The 19,922-nt window shown below is 42.2% G+C and overlaps 2 protein-coding genes across 2 annotated transcripts in view; both read right to left on the bottom strand.

Moving 5' to 3' along the window:
* Positions 1 to 8,417, bottom strand: part of LOC139641168 (NACHT, LRR and PYD domains-containing protein 12-like) — an 83,096-nt gene extending 74,679 nt beyond the window's left edge. Inside the window, exon 1 of the mRNA XM_071515434.1 lies at positions 8,406 to 8,417. The gene's annotated coding sequence lies outside the window, so the exon portion shown is untranslated. The remainder of the gene's footprint in view (positions 1 to 8,405) is intronic.
* Positions 1 to 19,922, bottom strand: part of LOC139641172 (protein NLRC3-like) — a 107,347-nt gene that overhangs the window by 36,264 nt on the left and 51,161 nt on the right. The gene's annotated exons all lie outside the window — the stretch shown is intronic.

Consider the following 19,922-nt stretch of genomic DNA (forward strand, 5'->3'; position numbering starts at 1 on the left):
TAAGTCAAACCGACGAACAGGAAAACCTCCAGAAAGAGGTAGAGGCGCTAAGACTGTCATTACAAGAAAAAGAGAATGCAATGCATGACCGCATGAATACAAACATGAACCCCCCTGCAAGTTTCAACACTTCAGCAAAGAATAGGGCCCCAGCACCCCCTAATGGCTCCATGTGGCGCAAAGATTTCAAGATATCGGGCCAGATAGGCGAGCCAGGGCAAAAAGATAGGCTAACCTTTTCTAGTCTGGCCAGACAAATTGAAAGTGGGCTTAGCAAAGGCTATCCAGAGTCAGAGATCATTGATGCTGTAATCCGCGCCATCACACCAGGTCTGCAGTTACGGAGTTACCTTGAAGGGAAAGAAAAACTCATGCTACCTGCCCTTCGCAGGATTCTCAGGTCTCATTACCAGGAGAGAGGCGCCACAGAGTTATATAAACAACTCACCTCTGAGGCCCAGAGCAGTAAAGAGACCCCTCAAAATTTCCTGATAAGGGTGATGGACCTGAGACAGAAAATCCTGTTTGCTTCTCAGGAAGCCGAGTCAAACTTAAAATATGACCCAGCATTAGCCCAGAGTTTATTCTTGCATACTGTTCTGACTGGCCTACAGAACGACAATATTAAAAGTGACCTGCAGCCTTACCTCCTACAGACAGACACATCAGATGAGCTGCTGCTGGAGAAATTGAGCATTGCATGCACCAATGAAAAGGAGAGACAGGACAAAAAGAAACATTCTGCTCCATCACGAGTAACTAATGTGAATACAGTCCAGTCCAGTGAAGTTCCGGTGGAAAGGAGAAGCACCACCCAGCAAAGCACCGCTACTCTGCCCCCGGATCTGCTATCTGAAATCAAAGAAATGCGCTCGGACATGATGCTGTTGAAAGACTTGAGAGCTGAGGTCTCCCAAATCAGGGAAACCATCCAAAGGTCCACACCTACACCCCCACAGTATCTCCCACCAAGCAGAGAACCAGCAAATGTGTCTGCCTCTTACCCAGTGTTGTCAACCCCACAGTTCTCACCTTATAAGACTGAATCAAATGCCAGGCCACTTTACTACCAGCAGCCACCAGCAGCAGTGAAGGAGTACCGACCAGCATTCAGCCCTGGTCAGATGAGGGAAACAGCTCAGTTCCAACAAAGGTTTGCACCACAGCGATATTACCCAGTACCACGCCCCCACCCCAGGTGTTATTCTTGTATTCAAGCAGGTGAAGAGTACTGTCAGCATTGCTTTAGGTGCGGGAGCAGTGAACATTTCAGGGCAGGTTGTAAAGCACAGAGACTAGCAGAACCCACTAGGAAGAGCCCTTTAAACTAAGAGGGGTTGCTCCCACGGGACATGGGGCAACCGGCAACATAGATAAGTCCCAAATTTGTGGAAGTTGTAAAGAAGCAAAAGAAAGTGAGGAACTAAAATGTTGTTCAGTTTGTAAAACCACACTATACTGTTCAACAGAATGCCAGGGAACCCATTGGCCTGCACACAAAAAACATTGTAAGCCATACACATGTTCAGGTATTAAGAAACAGACAACACAGTTAAGTGAGAAACCCAAGTGTAAAGAAAACAATGCTCCAGAGAAGACACCTACTGTAAGGGAGTTAGTAGGGAAGAAGTGCCTCATCAGGTGTTTCTTGCATAAACAGAGGATTCAGGCACTTTGGGATACAGGTTCACAAGTTTGTACTATAGATGAGGTATGGAAAGAAAGTCACTTACCTGATGTACCACTAAGGGATGTAGCAGAGCTAGTTGACCCACTTGACCCTTTACAAATTGAAGCGGCCAATGGGACAGAAATGCCATACATCGGTTGGCTCGAAGTGTCCTTTAAACTTACTGCTAGTGATGATGAGTTGCTAATACCCATGCTAGTGCTAAAAGGCAACCAACAACAATGTCCTATTATTGGCTTTAATGTCATTGAACGCCTTGTGCTAGACAGTCTACAAGACCAGACAAAACATGGAGACAAAGAGAAACTTGTGAAGACAGTAAAAATGGCATTTCCTCATCTCAGGAAAAACAAAGCAAAAACCTTTATTAATGCAGTGAGTGTAGGGCAGATGTGTGACCATAATGTGAGGACAGCAAACGAGAGGGTCAGTGTGCCTAAACGTAGCTCCATCCAAATTGAGTGTAGAGTACAGGCCCCGTCTTTCAGAGAGGATGAGACTCTGATTTTTGAGCCTCATGAGAACCCACAGTGGCCTGAAGGACTAGAGTTTTGTGATACTCTTGTGTCAGTGAAGGCAGGCATGGTCCCAAAAATCATTGTTAGCGTGCAAAATCCTACCAATCATGACATTACGCTGTCAGGAAGGACTGTTATTGGAACTGTACAGGCCGTTACGTCAGTATATCCTGCCAACATATTTAAAACAGATCACCTACCAACTGTATCCATCCACCATGTCCAGGCCCAGAGCTCCAGTGAAAGCACCCTTGCCCATGAACAATGGGATCCTCCTGTTGATTTAGCTCACCTTGATGAACACCAGAGACAAATAGCCAGTCAAATGTTAAGAGAAGAGTCAGAGTCATTCTCCAGGTCTGATGACGACATAGGCTGTGTGGAAAATCTGCAAGTGAACATTTCATTAAAAGATGCTGAGCCAGTGTCAAGAACATATCTCTCTGTTCCAAAGCCCTTATACAAAGAGATGAAAGACTACTTACAGGACTTGATAGCGCAAGGGTGGGTTGAAAAGTCTGCCTCTTCCTACTCTTCCCCAGTCGTCTGTGTAAGGAAAAAGGACGGTACTCTGCGTTTATGTATTGACTACAGGGAGCTCAATAAGAAAACTCAGCCAGATCGCCACCCAATCCCTAGAGTACAGGACATTATGGACAACCTGGGAGGAAACACCCTCTTTTCATTGCTGGACCAGGGTAAAGCATACCACCAGGGGTTCATGGCCAAGGACAGTAGGCATCTAACAGCTTTCGTGACCCCCTGGGGCCTATATGAGTGGGTCCGAATCCCATTTGGGCTCATGAATGCACCTGCAGCATTCCAGCGCTGCATGGAAGAGTGCTTAGAGGGTTTAAGGGATGAAATATGTGTGCCGTATCTTGATGATGTTCTTGTGTTTAGCAGAACATTTGAGGATCATGTAAATGATGTCAGAGGGGTGCTGCAACGGCTGAGAGAGCATGGGATAAAACTGAAACCCAGAAAGTGTGACCTGTTTAAAGCAGAAGTGCGGTATCTTGGGAGGATCGTGTCTGCCGAAGGAAACAGGATGGACCCTGCCGATACTGCTGCAGTAAGGGCCCTGAAAAACAAACAGCCAGGTACTGTTGGTGAGTTAAGAGCAATCATGGGACTGTTGAGTTATTACCGGCAATATATCAAAGATTTTTCACGTATTGCCTGCCCCTTATATGATCTGACTAAAGCGCCTGTAGAAACTGAGACCCTGCAAAACAAAAAGAGGAAGTGGCAAACAAAACGAAACACCAGAGGAGTTCCATCCAACGCACCCATTGAGTGGACTGACATGCATCAGTCAATCTTAGAACAGCTAATAGACTGTCTCATTCAGCCTCCTGTTCTAGGCTTCCCAGAGTTTTCACAGCCATTTGTTCTCCATACTGATGCCTCCAACCAGGGACTAGGTGCAGTATTGTACCAAAGGCAGAATGGAAAGCTCCGTGTGATTGCTTATGGCTCCCGTACTTTAACTGCAGCAGAGAAAAATTACCATTTGCATTCAGGCAAGTTAGAGTTCTTAGCCCTCAAATGGGCGATCACAGAGAAATTTCGTGATTACCTATACTATGCACCATTCTTCACAGTCTACAGTGACAATAATCCACTTACCTATGTACTGTCCACTGCCAAATTGAATGCAACAGGGTGCCGATGGGTAGCAGAACTGGCAGATTTCCATTTCACAATCAAATACCGCCCTGGCAAGGAAAATATTGATGCAGACAGTCTGTCCAGAATGCCTTTAGATATGGAGACATTCATGAAAGAGTGTTGTGAGGAAATGTCATATGATGTGATTGGAGCAGCTACACAAGCAGTGGAGAATCAGGATGAATCCAGTGTGTTATGGTCCATGGGGGTCTCAGTCAAATGTGCGGCAATAACTACAGACACATCCCTCATTCCATTAACAACAAGACAAATCAAACATGACCAAAAGGATGATCCTACTATTGGACCAGTGATTCAGCACAAACTGTCAGAGAAAAGGCCATCGGGTCCAGAACTAAAACAACTCAGTTCACAGATCACATGTCTCCTTAGAGAGTGGGACAAACTGGAGATTAATGACAGTGGAGTGTTGTACAGAAAAACTGCAAGCAGAAAACAGCTGGTGCTTCCAGAAAAACACAAAAGTACAGTGTTAAAGGAACTCCACGATGAAATGGGCCATCAAGGTGTAGATAGGACTACATCATTGATACGGGATCGGTTTTACTGGCCCTATATGCAACGAGAGATAGAGGATTATGTCACAAGAAAATGTGTGTGCCTCAAACACAAGAAGCCAAGCCGTGAGACAAGAGCACCACTGACGAGCATTGTCACCACTCAACCGTTTGAGCTTGTCTCAGTTGATTTCTTGCACCTTGACAAATGTAAGGGTGGGTATGAATATATTCTTGTAATCATTGACCATTTTACACGTTTTGCCCAGGCGTACGCCACAACTTCCAAATCAGGCAAAACAGCTGCAGACAAAATCTTTAATGATTATGCACTGAGATTTGGCTTCCCAACAAGAATACACCATGATCAGGGTGGTGAATTTGAAAACCAACTGTTCGCACAACTGAAAAAGTACTGTGGAGTTGCTGGGTCGAGAACTACTCCCTACCACCCCCAAGGGAACGGACAGGTAGAGCGGTTTAACCGAACACTACTCCAGATGTTAAAGACCCTCACAGAGAGACAAAAGACTAACTGGAAAGACTCACTAAACAAACTGACTTATGCGTACAATTGTACTCGCAGTGAAGTGACTGGTTTCTCGCCCTTCAACTTGTTGTATGGTCGCTCCCCACGGTTGCCAGTTGACATGTTGTTCAACTTGACCTCAGAACAAGGAGACAGCAACCATCACAACTACATGGAAAAGTGGAAACAAGGCATGGAAGAAGCGTATGAGATCACAAGAGAAAATGCTCACAAAGCTGCCATGAGGAGCAAGAGACATTATGACAGTAAGGTGAAAAGCTCAGTATTACAGCCGGGTGATCGTGTTTTAATCAGGAACATGACACCTCGTGGTGGTCCAGGCAAATTGAGAAACCACTGGGAGGATACTGTCCATACAGTTGTGCGTCAAGTGAGTAAAGATATCCCTGTTTACGAACTCAGACCTGAGAAAGGAAAAGGGAGATCAAGGATTTTGCATCGTAATCTTCTCCTCCCATGTGACCACCTGCCACTGGAAACGCCTGTACAGCCACGAGCAAAGAAAAAACGTGTGGAGAGAAATGACGAAGCGGAGCAGTCAGAGGAAGAGGACGATGATGATGAGTATTATCCGGTGCCACTTCAGCAGCAATCCAAATCGTGCCCACCTGAGACAGTGAACCCTGTGTGTACTAATACACCTGTGGAGCTTGAATGCATACAGTTTGAGGAAAACATGTCACCTGAGCCAGAGAAAGAACAAGGAGTGACTACCCAAACAAAGCACTTACCGGAGAGAGAGGACAGTTATGTTGAGGACCTACCTGTGGAGAGCGCTGTCCCTTCACCTGTGCAAAGTGATGCCAGCGGCGAGGAGCTTCAGCGGCCCAGGCGACAGCACAGACGGCCCCAGGTCTTCACATATGATAGGCTTGGCTCACCAGCCTGCTACAACCTGAGAACACTACCCCTGCATACAAACTTTAAGGTGCCATGGACATACGCTGTGCAGCCATACCACTTCCAACACTTCCGGCATTAGGGACGTGGAAGGTAGAAACATTGCACACCATTGAACTGAGTAACTGCATATACATTACACTCACAAAACAAAATGGACTGTTCAACACAGAATTCACATTCAAATGGACTGTTGAACATGAGCTACATTTATAGACTATGGTTACGCTCAACATACACATTCACGTGACACTGTTGCAGCCAATCATATCACACGCATGGACCTGTATTAGAGGAGCGTGTAGTTTTCTTGGACATACTACGCAAATATGACTGTTAACCGGGTTGCAAAGGACTGTTAAAACTGTGTGTAACCACGTGGACACTATAGGTCAAAAAGGACCATAAGAGAAACAAGAACACTGGGTATTTGCCCTCGTATGGCAGAATGTATGAAAAGAGTTCCAGTCTGTGACATTGCACTATAAAAGGTAACATGTAGCAGTAGTGCTAGGCTGAAATGTTGCATTGTATGATTATTAATGGTATACAGTTTAACCCCTTATTTGCACTAAAGGTCAAAGGTTGGGATGTTGGGGACAACATCTATTTTGAGGGGGAGTATGTGACAAGTTGTATGTAATAGGGTTAATTGTTCATCGATCTGTTGGTAATGTCTCGGGGGCTCCAGTAGGGGGATCGCGCTCCTCTCCCTCACTTAATACAGACGAGTGAAGGTGAGAGCTGCATGTTTCTTCATCCTTCTCCCGTCACTATTCCCCTGTTTAAAGGTAATTGCAGTCCACAGTGCACTATAAATTTATGAGCACATGTTGGCGATGTTTTTCCTCATGTTGCCGTTGTTTTGTATGAAAGTGGGATACGTGTTTTGTTGATATTATTGATTGAAAGTTTAAGGCTAACTCCGTCAATGTATTAGCTAGCTACCAGAGACCTCATGGTTCCGCCATAGAGTCCAACTTGTCTAGTCTGTATTTACGTTAGTTGCTGTTATGTTCATATACCGTATGGAAAAATGTTTTATTTGCATTGTTCCAAGTGTGACTTAATACAGACGAGTGAAGGCGAGAGCTGCATGTTTCTTCATCCTTCTCCCGTCACTATTCCCCTGTTTAAAGGGCATAACACTAACACTTTTTTTTTCTTTTTTCTGATCTTTGAGTTAAAGTGAGTGAAGTTTGATATTGCGCCGCCACGCTTCGATGGTGATGGCAAGAATAGCATGCATGCCGGTATCTTTATTAAAGTGAATTAGTGATGAATCAGCCTCATGCATGAATCATACATCAATAATAGCCTAATTTTACGCATCATCCATGATGATGAAGATACAGAAAAATAGAAATGCATGGCAAAAATAGCATATTGTCAATATTTTAGAGAACCCCCAAAATTTGACAAATCATGTTTTCAGGGGAGCTCATGTCTTATTAAGTGGAGCCAGGCTCCCCCTGGCTCCCTGTAGTTCACCCTGTTTTAACGTCTGTATTGTTTTATCTTTCATATTTGTCATTACAAAAGACATGTAAAGATAGTTTCCACAACATCATTAATGTTGAACTAGTGTGATAAACCTTATTTGAACTGGTGTTTTTGTTAAGAAATGGTCAGAAAGCCTCCTGTTAGCATCGCTGGCTGCTAGTGAGACTCAAAGGGAACTGAAGGTTTTTCCCTCAAACCTGCAGGCAGAAAGCAACATAACTAATTACTAACTACTTCTACTTTTAGTAGATTTAGATTTGAACACGAACACACTAACACTAACATGTTGGAAAACCGTTAGAAGAGCGTTGAGTTGTGTTTTGAAGCTACACATCCGGTTTGCACAGAAAAAACCTTTAACCTTTTTTTTGAGTTGTAGATTTCCTCTTGTTCTAGTCTAAATAAGCTAATGGCAGGCGGTAACAGTAATAATAATAATTGATTACATTTATATAGCACTTTTCTGGTACTCAAAGTGCTTCACATAGGGGGGGGGGGGAACTCAACTCATCCACCACCGATGTGTAGCACCCACCTGGGTGATGCACGGCAGCCAGTTTGCGCCAGAACGCTCACCACACATCAGCTATCACAGTGGAGAGTAGAGGACTGAAAGAGCCAATTAGGTAACAAGGGATGATTAGGTGGCCATGATGGAGGGAAGGCCTGTTTGGGAATTTTGCCAGGGCACCGGGGTTACACCCCTACTCTGTGATGAGTGCCGATGGGATCTTTATTGACCACAGAGTCAGGACCTCGGTTTAACGTCTCATCCGAAGGACGGTGCTCACTCACAGGACAGAGTCCCTGTCTCTGCCCTGGGGCACTGGGAATATTATGCATGAGACCAGAGGGAAGAGCACCTCCTACTGGTCCTCCAACACCACTTCCAGCACCAGGTGGTCTCCCATCCAAGGACTGACCACAGCCAGACCTGCTTAGCTTCCCAGGCAAGCTATGGTGCAGGAGCTATGATCACATAAAAGATCTGCTGATAGAGTCAGGAAAGGAAAATACACTGAAACTGTCATGGAAACTGATGTTTACAATACCTTTTGGTGGAGAAAATCATCTGCGACACGACGAGAAGTTAAGAGAGAGAGAGAGGGAGAATTTGAATTTTAAAAACTACTTTATTGACCTCTTCATCTTACAAAACACAATCACAGAACGGTTTCTAAATCGGGATACGCAGTTTACAAGCAACAACACCAAAACATCAAAGATTCAAACAAAAAAAACAAAAAAAAAGAGAAATCCACCCACTCAAGAAAACACAGCCTACTTTAACAAAAATAACAAACAGGCCTGTTCCATATTAAAATCAAAAGGTTAAAAGCAACTCCCCATCCTCCCCACCACACACAGAACATCCATTACTGCCAGACTGTCCTCCATCCTGCAGCAGGCCGCTCCACCTGAGAGCTTCACCTGCCCCTCACTCACCTGTACAGGCTCCACACAACCAACACCCTGTGAGAAAGAGAGAGAGAGAGACAGAGAGAGAGAGAGACAGACAGAGAGAGAGAGACAGACAGAGAGAGAGGGGGGGGGGAGATAGGGAGAGAGACAGAGGGAGAGAGAGAGAGACGGAGAAAGAGAGTGAGGGCGAGAGAGACGGGGGGAGAGAGAGAGAGAGAGAGAGACAGAGAGAGAGAGAGAGAGACAGAGAGAGAGAGAGAGAGAGAGAGACAGAGAGAGAGAGAGACAGAGAGAGAGAGAGAGAGAGACAGAGAGAGAGAGAGACAGAGAGAGAGAGAGAGACAGAGGGAGAGAGAGAGAGACGGAGAAAGAGAGTGAGGGCGAGAGAGACGGGGGGAGAGAGAGAGAGAGAGAGAGAGAGACAGAGAGAGAGAGAGAGAGAGACAGACAGAGAGAGAGAGAGACAGAGAGAGAGAGAGAGAGAGAGACAGAGAGAGAGAGAGAGAGAGACAGAGAGAGAGAGAGACAGAGAGAGAGAGAGAGACAGAGGGAGAGAGAGAGAGAGAGAGAGAGAGAGAGAGCAGAGAGAGAGAGACAGACAGAGAGAGAGAGAGGGAGCACTCAGCCTACAGGAGACAACAGACTGAAACATCATAGAAGCTCAACAGCCAGACAGCCTGACACTGGAGCAAAGATGGACAGACTGCAGTCCAGCAGGCAGCTGGACAGCTGTGCTGCTGTAGTATCTAGAGGAGGAAACACAGCTTCCACTAGTGAACTCAGTCAGATAAAACACATGCTCACATATATATGGAACAATCTGCTAAGTTAAATGGATCGATAGTTTGGATCAGAAAACATACATTTGCTGGTAAATATGAAACTAATTAATCACAATACCACTACTTAAAATCACAAGCTATAATATTCAGGGAATGTATTCCTCCACCTTTGGAGAAAAGAATACTGACCCTGATTTTGTAAATATTGTAAATAATTCAGACATCATCATACTGCTAGAGACATGGAGTGGAGGAGATGCAAACACCCTCTCACCTCTAACACTACTACAGGGAACTGTGCAGACCATCAACAAAACTCCCCCATGTTAAATGTGGCAGAGATTCAGGAGGAATTGTTATATGGTTTAAAGAACATCTTATGAATAGCATTTCCCCTGTGAAGAAAGGGAGAACACATATATGGCTTAAATTAGATAGAGAAGTTACCAACTGAGGAAAAGACATTTATCTGTGTGCCGTTTACATCCCTCCATATGATTCTCCCTACTATAACAAAGACATCTTCCAAATATTACAAACAGAAATAATCCACTTTCAGTCATTAGGATCAGTACTGCTGATGGGAGATATGAATGGCAGAACTGGGAAAGCAGTGGATTACATTGACTCAGTGGGGGAAAGGTATGTATTTGACACAGAGATTCCCCTTCCTGAATCTCTGACCACATACCTCTTGAATATGTCCTTGGATTTATCAAAATTAGCATTTATTTTTGCATTTATTTGCACTGTGTCTTATAGTTTTATAGTATGTACATACCTTTATTCTATTTTATTACCTCTCTTCTTTTATTACCTTCCTGTACTTGTCACTAAAGTGCTGTCTTATCTTCCCTCTCTGGACACGACTGTTTTAACCCCTCAGGGGGTTGAGGACTGGACTGTTAAACAAATCATTCTCTTTACCTCTGCAGTCAGTCAGGTTGTCCTCTGCCTGGTTAATCCCAGTCAGGATCAGCACCAGGCAGACTGTGAAGTCTATACGATCTGTCACATCATAGCACTCAGGTAAAAACTCTCAAAAATGGTTATTTAGATGAATTTGGTGAGCTGCTGTCTAAAATTCCCATTGACTACGACTGCATTGTCATGTCCGGTGACTTCAACATTCATACTGACAATTGCACTAACTCAGATACATGTATGTATCTGTTCATCTATGGGAGTTTATTCTTTCTTTGTTTTTTATCTGGTCAATTTAATCACACATCCTTTTTAAAAGTTACTAGAAATAATTCCACAGCTGTTTTTTTTTTTTACTTGTCCTCCCCAGACCCCCCAGCCATGTCTGTCCCCCCAATGGCCAACTGCTTCCCCCGCCCATCTTCTCAGTACTGGGACAGTGTTGTTGTTTTGTACAGTCAGAGTATTGACAGTGAATCAAACTGGAGCTAGACTTATCCAACCTGTCAGAGCAGCTCTGAGACTTCCTCATATCTTTCCACTGGAATGAGGTGTGACAACAGGCTGGAGGCTGCCTACTGTGTTCTGTGAAGTCCTGTGAAGAGACATTACAGTAATCTGATCTGTTGGAAATGAAAAGGTAAGGTAAGGTAAAGGTGAAACTCTGTCTTAGTACTGTTAGTGATGTGATGCTGAAAGTTAAGATCAGCATCCATAACAACACCCAGGTTTCTGACATGTTGACCACCTTTACCTGGACAGCAATAATCCAATATGAACCCATTAAGACAATAGTTACAGAAATAGTATTAAGAAATTGCCATGGAAACTGCATTTTGATGATGATTCCCTTAACCTGAATAAGGTGACGGGAGAGATGAAAAGATGAAACTGACCAGATAAAAAAGAAAGAAATAATGAACTCCCATAGATGAATAGTCATATGAAACAAGATGCCACATCAAACAACTGCTTATTACAACCACAGTCCAGTATCTGGACCTGTCCTTCACTGCTTCTCATCATATTTGAAAGGACAGACTTTGTCTGTGTCTCTTGGCAGTTTAACATATGGAGCTTTAGTAAAGGTTCAGTCTGGAAGACGATCTTTTGCATGCTTAGGCTGTAGTTTCACTTCTCGAACCATCCTGCCATTCTCATCTCTCACATGCTCACTCATTATTTCCTTGCTGTCTTTTCCCGGCCGTCAATTGAGATATCAGCTGTTCACATCAGCTGGTCTCATCTATCCAATAGCACAGCGACACACCTCCATTGTTAGCCTATCATCTTGCTGCTGTCTTTTTAAATATGTTTCTCTCTCCGCTTTAGTCCGTTCATGCTGCTGATATGCGCTCAGCCCTCCACCTCCCCGTCTCCGCCCAGTCTTCATCAGCTTCATCTGCTTCATCAGATTCATCAGCTTCATCACTCATCAGCCTCACCAGCCTATCAGTCTCAGCAGAGTCATCAGCCTCCACCTCCAGTGTCTGGACTCCACAGGGGGATTTATGTTGCTGCTGCTCAGGCCTGGCGCCCCTCCATTACAAAATCTCCCTGTAGAGTCTAAGCACCAAAGACTTTCTTGACAAGTCTTAATTTTCACTATATCATCTGTTATAATAAACAGTTATCTTTACTTCATTCACTTGTCTCTCCTGATTGAACTGAAGAACTCGACAATTTCTGTGCTGGCTTTTTGTGTGTACTTTGTAATTAACATCTTGTCGAGCTAAAGCCAGTGTGGCAGCAGGGCTTGGATAAAAAAAACACACTTAGCTCTTAAAGGAGCAGTGCAGAAACCAGATAATATCAGTGCAGTTAGTTGGAAGGAACACAACTACAGAAAATGCTGTAATCTAAGACAGAAATCTGAAGGCCTTCTGTCACCAACAGCTCTTGTCACATCAGGTCAGATAAAAAAAAGATTAAAATATGATATGATAAAAAAGGACGTTGGTGGTTGTCTTCACTGGCTCCCAGTACAATATAGAATTGATTTCAAAGTATTTCAAGGCTCTAAATGGTTTTGCTCCTAAATACATTTCTGACCTGCTCACTGGCTCTAAACCAATCAGATCCCTCAGATCATCAGGCGTGTGTCTCCTTACTGTACCTAGAATAACATCGAAATCAGGTGAAGCTGCATTTAGTCACTATGGTGCTGTTCTCTGGAACAAACCGCCTGCTGACCTGAGATCTGCTACAACTCTGTCCTCTTTTAAAAACAGTCTTCCTTTTTTCTCAGGCCTTTGTCTAGTCAGTGTGTGTGTGAGTGCTGGTCTAGGGGTTATAAGTGTGAGAGTGTGTGTTGTATGTGTGGCTGAAGTGCTATTTTATGTTTATGTGGAGTGTATATGTGTATTATATTTCTTTATCTTTTATCTGATCACTATTTTTGTCCTTTGATGTGACGCAGATTGAGCTTACCTTGCCAAGTTGGACTGTTGTCACACCTCCTTTCATTGCTGCTCTGGAAGCTTGGACAAGTCTTTTGTTTTTTATCTTATCTAAAAAAATACAATTAATAAACAACCCCACCTGGAATTCAATATCGTGGACAAGATATTTGTAAGACTATGTGCGAGAAACCTGCACTCTACACCATCTAGGTCAAGAAGTTTATTTTGCAAAAAATATTTATACCAAAATAGTCAATATTAAACAGCTACATGTTACTACTGCATCTAGCTTAATTTGGGACCATGTTGTTGCGCAGTCTTCAAAAATTGTTTTTCCTACATTAAGAGAACAGGGTGTCAGAAAGAACATCTCCATACTGATAATTCTTATTACGAACCCAGCAGAGCAGAAGCAACTGGGAGCTGAAAGTAAAATGCAGACAGGGAGAGGCAGAACATAACCTAAAATACACACAGTGCCCACAAGAAACCTGATTTGGTTTGATAAGAATATGATAACAGGAGAAGAGGGATGATGTGTGCATGCTGGGTTTACACATTTGAAAGTCACATCACTGTAGTTGCTTGAAACCGAGTTTCTGTCCCCCCAATGGCCAACTGCTTCCCCCGCCCATCTTCTCAGTACTGGGACAGTGTTGTTGTTTTGTACAGTCAGAGTATTGACAGTGAATCAAACTGGAGCTAGACTTATCCAACCTGTCAGAGCAGCTCTGAGACTTCCTCATATCTTTCCAATGAAATGACTCTAACTTGTCACGTCAAGTTAATTTTATGTATGTAGCACATTTCATACACAGGTAAGCTCAATGTGCGTCACATTAAAAAAAAAAAAGTATTGACAACTAGAAAATGTGCTCAGTGGATCACAGACCTTCACCAAGCCACTCCCACCACCACGTCTGCTTTGGGACAATCAGCATGAAAAGTGAATCAGTTCTTCCTCGGCCCATAACAACCTTAGTCCTTGTGTTGTTTTCATAAAGATCAAAAACAAAAGACTTATCCAACCTGTCAGAGCAGCTCTGAGACTTCCTCATATCTTTCCACTGGAATGAGGTGTGACAACAGGCTGGAGGCTGCCTACTGTGTTCTGTGAAGTCCTGTGAAGAGACATTACAGTAATCTGATCTGTTGGAAATGAAAAGGTAAGGTAAGGTAAAGGTGAAACTCTGTCTTAGTACTGTTAGTGATGTGATGCTGAAAGTTAAGATCAGCATCCATAACAACACTACCTTTGTATGTGTATTAAATCTAAAGCTTCTTTCCACAGCATGTTTTGGTCTAAACTGACGAGGCTGAATCTGTTCTAGTCTAACTGAACCTGCCATCTAAACAATGTGAATTATTACATGAACTGCAGTTCTGGTGGTGTGTATTGGTTTGGCTGCTCCATTGATTTTCAATGGGGAGAAATGTTTCCAAACAGATATGAGATTAGTTGTAATTATAGTTACATTTCACAGCGACCTGCGATGTTTAATCTGATAACAGGCCAAATATATGTGTGTGTGTGTGTGTGTGTGTGTGTGTGTGTGTGTGTGTGTGTGTGTGTGTTGGTCCCTCCCTGTCCCTCAGAGTCAGAGTCTATCTGCCCCCTAGTGGCCGTTAGGAGACTTTCACTCTCTCACAGTTGAAACTGCTTGTTGGAAAAGATGAAGACCAAACAATGTTCATTTAGGAGAAACTTTCATTCTGACAAACAATTACAGAAAACTAGATAGAAGTTTATATCTTGGAATGATGAGATGACAATAAAATACCAAATGTTGCTACAGAAACATATTTCAACATGTCAATCATCAACAACAGACTCTAAGATTGTGGGGCCCAAACTGGCCCCCGGGCCACAGTTTGACCCTCCAGAGGGGGTCAGAAATATGAGATAATTTAGAATAGATAAAAACTTCTGTATAAACACAATGGTATATTATTCAAATGCACATATTTATTCTGTCTGGTAGGTAAATATTTTTAATTGATTGTCTTTGTCTCAATAAGCTCCACTGCTGTTATTTTTGAATAAATACTTTTTCATACTTTCATACATATATTTCTATTCTGCCTGTTCTCTTTATATAACCGTCATTTTACTAGATTCTTACTATATCATATGTTTCTTTACTGTATCCTGTTACTTTTTACTGATTTCCCACAGGATCAATACAGTTTTGTCTCATTTCATTTTATAATAATAATCACTATTCTCTGTGTTTCAGTCTGCAGGATCAGGATTAAGGATCAGGAACAGGTTGGAGGCCTAAACTCTGAACCCAGAACATCAGAATGTGCAGAGAGCTGTCCGCACTTTGAGCCTCTGGGTCAAACCAGTCAGTGTTTCCTCCACTTTTATTCTTTCAGGATGGGAAAGCCTCTGAAACAGCATCTGGACCATCATGGGACACTAAAACTCTCCACTGAAACCCAGGATAATAATCATCATTCATTCATTCAAACTGCATCATATCCATCATATCAGAGACGGACAACACCGACCGGCCGATATCTGATTTTTAATAAAAGCTTGATATCGTCCTGAAACTGGTATATCGGTCCAACACTATCAGGAGCATCCTGTCAGTATTTAGTTGCACAGTCCATGTGTCAGTGGTCTCAAACCTGTGACTCAGAACAGATGCAGCCCAGAGAGCAAACTAACAATGTATCAATGCTGAAATATTCAGCTTCAGTTTTGCACCCTGAAATAATGTTGGTACAACACTGAAAAGGGATTGACCCAAAAATCAATGTTTCTGTTCAGATTCACTCATTGATTTAACATCAAATTAACATTGAAGCAATATTAAATTGTTATTATTAGAGATATAGCCAACTTCTTTAGACTCTTTAAAATGAAGGTGTCATTTTACATATGGAGTCATACATTTTAATTCCAAATATAATACAAACACACATCACTTTTACATCAGCTGCTGACAAGGTTTCCACGCTCTCTGCCCATTAACATCACATCTCAGCAACCAGGGATCACAGAAAATCCAGACTTTCATATTTACCCTCTTGTTTATATCGTTCATATGCGCTCAACTCGTCGCCGATATTTCCCACAGCACCTGAAGGCGGCGTAACACCCGGAGCGCACATGTCGCTCTGTCAGTTCTGCTGCAGCTAAATAAATGAAGGACTTTGTGGGATTCGGTCTCATCTGCCTCACAGGACTGTTTTCACTCGGTTGTTCGAATGGTTGTGAGATACAGCTAGCAGTAGGGATTTGACTCCACTTTGATCAGATGAATTGACCCCAGCCTGCGGATCGATCACTCGGCTGTTGTAATCGATATTCGGCGATCCATTAGTTCGGCCTGGGACTGAAGTGTTTTGATCGTTCTGTGTGTTTGGTGTCGTTCTGTTTCTTCTTCATGTGTCTTTCTGCCGCTTCGGCTCTCATGTCCGTCAGCAGCCGGCTGTCGCAGGCCATGGAAATATTTATTCACAGATGAAACGATCAATAAAAGTGATACAAATCTGTGGGCTGTCTTTATTTTGGGGGTCTGGGGTGTGGTGGAGTCGTGTTGTGAAGCGTGACACTATGATGGACCGTACTATGACTTATATGTAGGGCTGCGACTAAGGATTATTTTCATTATGGATGAATCTATGGATGATCTTTTCCATGAATCATTTAGTCTATAAAGTGTAAAACATAAGGACAGATGTCATTATGTTCAGAGAACGTTACTGAATGGATCTACAGCCACACCACAACAAGCTGACTCAGCTGCTCTCTGCTTCTAGCTGCTTGATACACATTTACACTTTATTAACTAACACACAGTTCTACAGTGTTCCTCCATCATGGAGACTCAGCTGGGTGCCTCTGCTCAACATGAACATGTTTGCTTGGTAGTTTGTTAAAGGATTATAAGCTTCATTATTCTAAAGGAGTCGTTGCTGTCTTCTCTGTATAGACACTGAGTGACTGTATTGTCGTCATTATCATGCCGCATAGGAGGTAAGGGGATTGAGGAGATTTAGGAGAGAGGGGATTTGAGGAGCCATGGGTGGAAGATGGAGGAGATTCAGGAGTTTGAGCAGGAGAAGAGGAGGAACAGGAGGTTTTAGGGAGGAGGGAGGAGATTTTAAGGGGATCGACGAGGATATTGAAAGAGATGGAGAACGAAGCTTCCTAAGATTAGAGAGACTGAGAGTAGAGCGAGGCACTAAGCCTGGCTTCACATGCTGTCGGATATATCGGAAAAACTAACGTATTGACCCGAATATAAGACGACCCTGATTATAAGACGACCCCCCCCCCCCCTTTTTCAAGACTCACTTTTGGAAAAAAAACAAATCTTGTTTTTTATAAAGAAAATCATTTTATTTGAAAATAACGATAATAAAAACACATTGAATAAAACAAGGTAAGCTGTTGTTTTTAACGTCTTTTAAATAAAATCATGTTTTCAATATATTTTAGATGAAATTGTCACATTTAAATTAAATAAAATGTAATCACATTTGTAAATGAAGGACTTATGGTATTTAAATACCACAAAAATGAAAATAAACTGTAGTCTATTGGTATTTCTAATACCAATTAGGCTATCCATCTCATAGTGAAAAAACAACCATGTAGCCTGTCAAAATTTTAATAACTAACATTAATTAAAAGTCTAATTGTAGAACAGTCTTGAAACAAATCTGACAGAGAGAAAAAAAAACAGGCTAGATTGCAATAAAACAGAAGTTTGAACATTACATTCTGTGACTCCATATTTCTTAGCTGCTCCAGAGTTGTTGGATGACTCTGCTGCATTGATCACCATGATCTTAAAATTGGCATCATAACTCAGTTGTTGGTTAACTTGGCCTACTTTTGAGCCACTTTGTTCCAGACGGTCACTGTGTCTCTCCATCTTTCAGGTGCCTGGCACTGTAGGCTAGTTGTGAGAGACGGAGGCTCGCTTGACTCGTTTTACAGATCTGGCGCCATCTGCTGTTGTGAATGTATAATGACATTTAAAAGTCTAGACCCCGAATATAAGACGACTCCACTTTTTCAGATGCATTTCCAGGAAAAAAAAAAAAACCCTTATTTTTTTTACAAAACCTTATTTTTCTGCCATGTCGAGAAGGTTACAGGCCTCATTGCATCATAACTTGGAAAATAGGATGTAAAAATTGTCTTCTGACTTGATAATCTGACTTTGAATGGCATTCATGTGAGATTTCCAAGGAAATTATCGTATTGGTCCGAATATAAGAAGAAAAACGGTTATACAGTTTACACACCCGATATACTTTCTCTCCTTGTCCTCGAAGAAACTGGAAGTGCAAAAAATGACAAGCTGTCCAGTGATTTTATCTTGTTTCCAGACCTATCAACCGTATTTCATGATCTTTTTAGTCAAATTATCTCACTGCACTGGCAGATAATCTTGTATGCCAATATGTCTTCTGTCAAGAAATCATCATAAAACAATGAAGAAAATCTGGAAACAAGAAACTTTCTCCAAGACAATTTCACTTTTACCAAGAAAATGTCCTGAAACAAGTTACATTCTCCTGGAAAAAAAAAGTCAAATTTGTTGAAAGCGGTAAAATGATCTGCCAGAGCAGTGAGATGATTTCACTAAAAAAAAAATCCTAAAATAAGCTTGATAAGCCTGGAGACAAGATACAATAACTGGTTAGTCAGTTTGTCAGTTTTCATGTGTGTAGGAAGCGTAGGTTGTGTTAGCTTCATTTCTACATCATGATGTTAACAGCCCAAAATGATCAACTAGTTATAACTCCACACAAAGCAATCAGAAGACACAAATATTCATTCAGTATAGTGTTACACCTAATAACCGACTTAATTCCTATTCATTATCACATGATCTACACTTCTGTTGGGAATTCATGGTGTGTCTGTTGCCGCTCAAAGTGGGATTATGAAGTGGGAAGAAAATTTTGCGACCCTATTTTCTAAGTTATGATGTAACGATAACCTCTAACCTTCTCAACATGGCGGAAATATAAAGTTTTGTGTCAGTTAGCGGTGAGAAAACAGTGTTTTTTTTTTACTGTGTTTTTTATTCGGGATTTGAAAGCAGATGAAAAGATAAATACATAGCCTAAACATCCACATCCAATACATAACAATCCCACCCTCCCTTAATTCCCCTCCCTCTCGAACCCGAGTATCGTGCACACAAAACCTTTTTTTTTTTTCTAGTTAGGAAATGTAGGTTTTATACAGCTTACACACCTGATGTGCTTTCTCTCCTCGTTCCCACGAAGAAACCGGTAGCGTTGTAGGAAGCGCTTTTTAAAAGTTCCTCCTTTCATCCCTGCTGATTTATTGTTTGTCTTCCAGGATTGATTTTCTGACAATATCGCACGTGAACGCAACGCTGTGTAGCAGCCGACTCGGAAGTCCCGGATGTCTGACTCTTCCACCGGCACATGAACGCACCATAACACTGTCAGGGTTAGGGGTTCAATTCCCACCTAGACCATACTAAAAATTCATACATATATACAAAACTAAGCAAAAAAACAGGATAGAAAAAGCAATATAAAAACTACAGAAGAGAAGTAGGTCTCTCTCTCTCTCTCTCTCACACACACACACACACACACACACACATATAAAGAGAGACAGGGAGAGAGAGACAGAGAGTATAGTTCATGTTTTCAAACCAAATATGTAATCATCTCAGTGTAGTTTGAATGTATAAACTGTTGGTTTTGTACATTCTGTAAACTGCTTTGGTAATATTGTTTCTGACTAATAAAACAATTAAAGTAGAAGAGAGAGATAAGAGACACAGACAAAAAAAAAGAATATATAAAGAAGAGAGACAAAGAAAATAGAGACAAAGAGAAAAAATGTATATAGAGAGAAAAAGAAAGAGAGGAAGTAGAGTGCTAAATATAATGAGAAGGAAAGGGAGAGGCTGAAGGGTAGATATGTGATAAAGAGAGAGAGGGAGGATGTGTGTGTGTGTGTGTGTGTGTGTGTGTGTGTGTGTGTGTGTGTCTCATCATCATCTCCTCCCCCTCATGCCAGGTG

Source organism: Centroberyx affinis, unplaced genomic scaffold (assembly GCF_046629955.1).
Source record: "Centroberyx affinis isolate AG114_WGS23_722 - 3 ecotype Tasmania unplaced genomic scaffold, CSIRO-AGI_Caff_v1 ptg000351l_1, whole genome shotgun sequence".
Lineage (NCBI taxonomy): Eukaryota > Metazoa > Chordata > Actinopteri > Beryciformes > Berycidae > Centroberyx > Centroberyx affinis.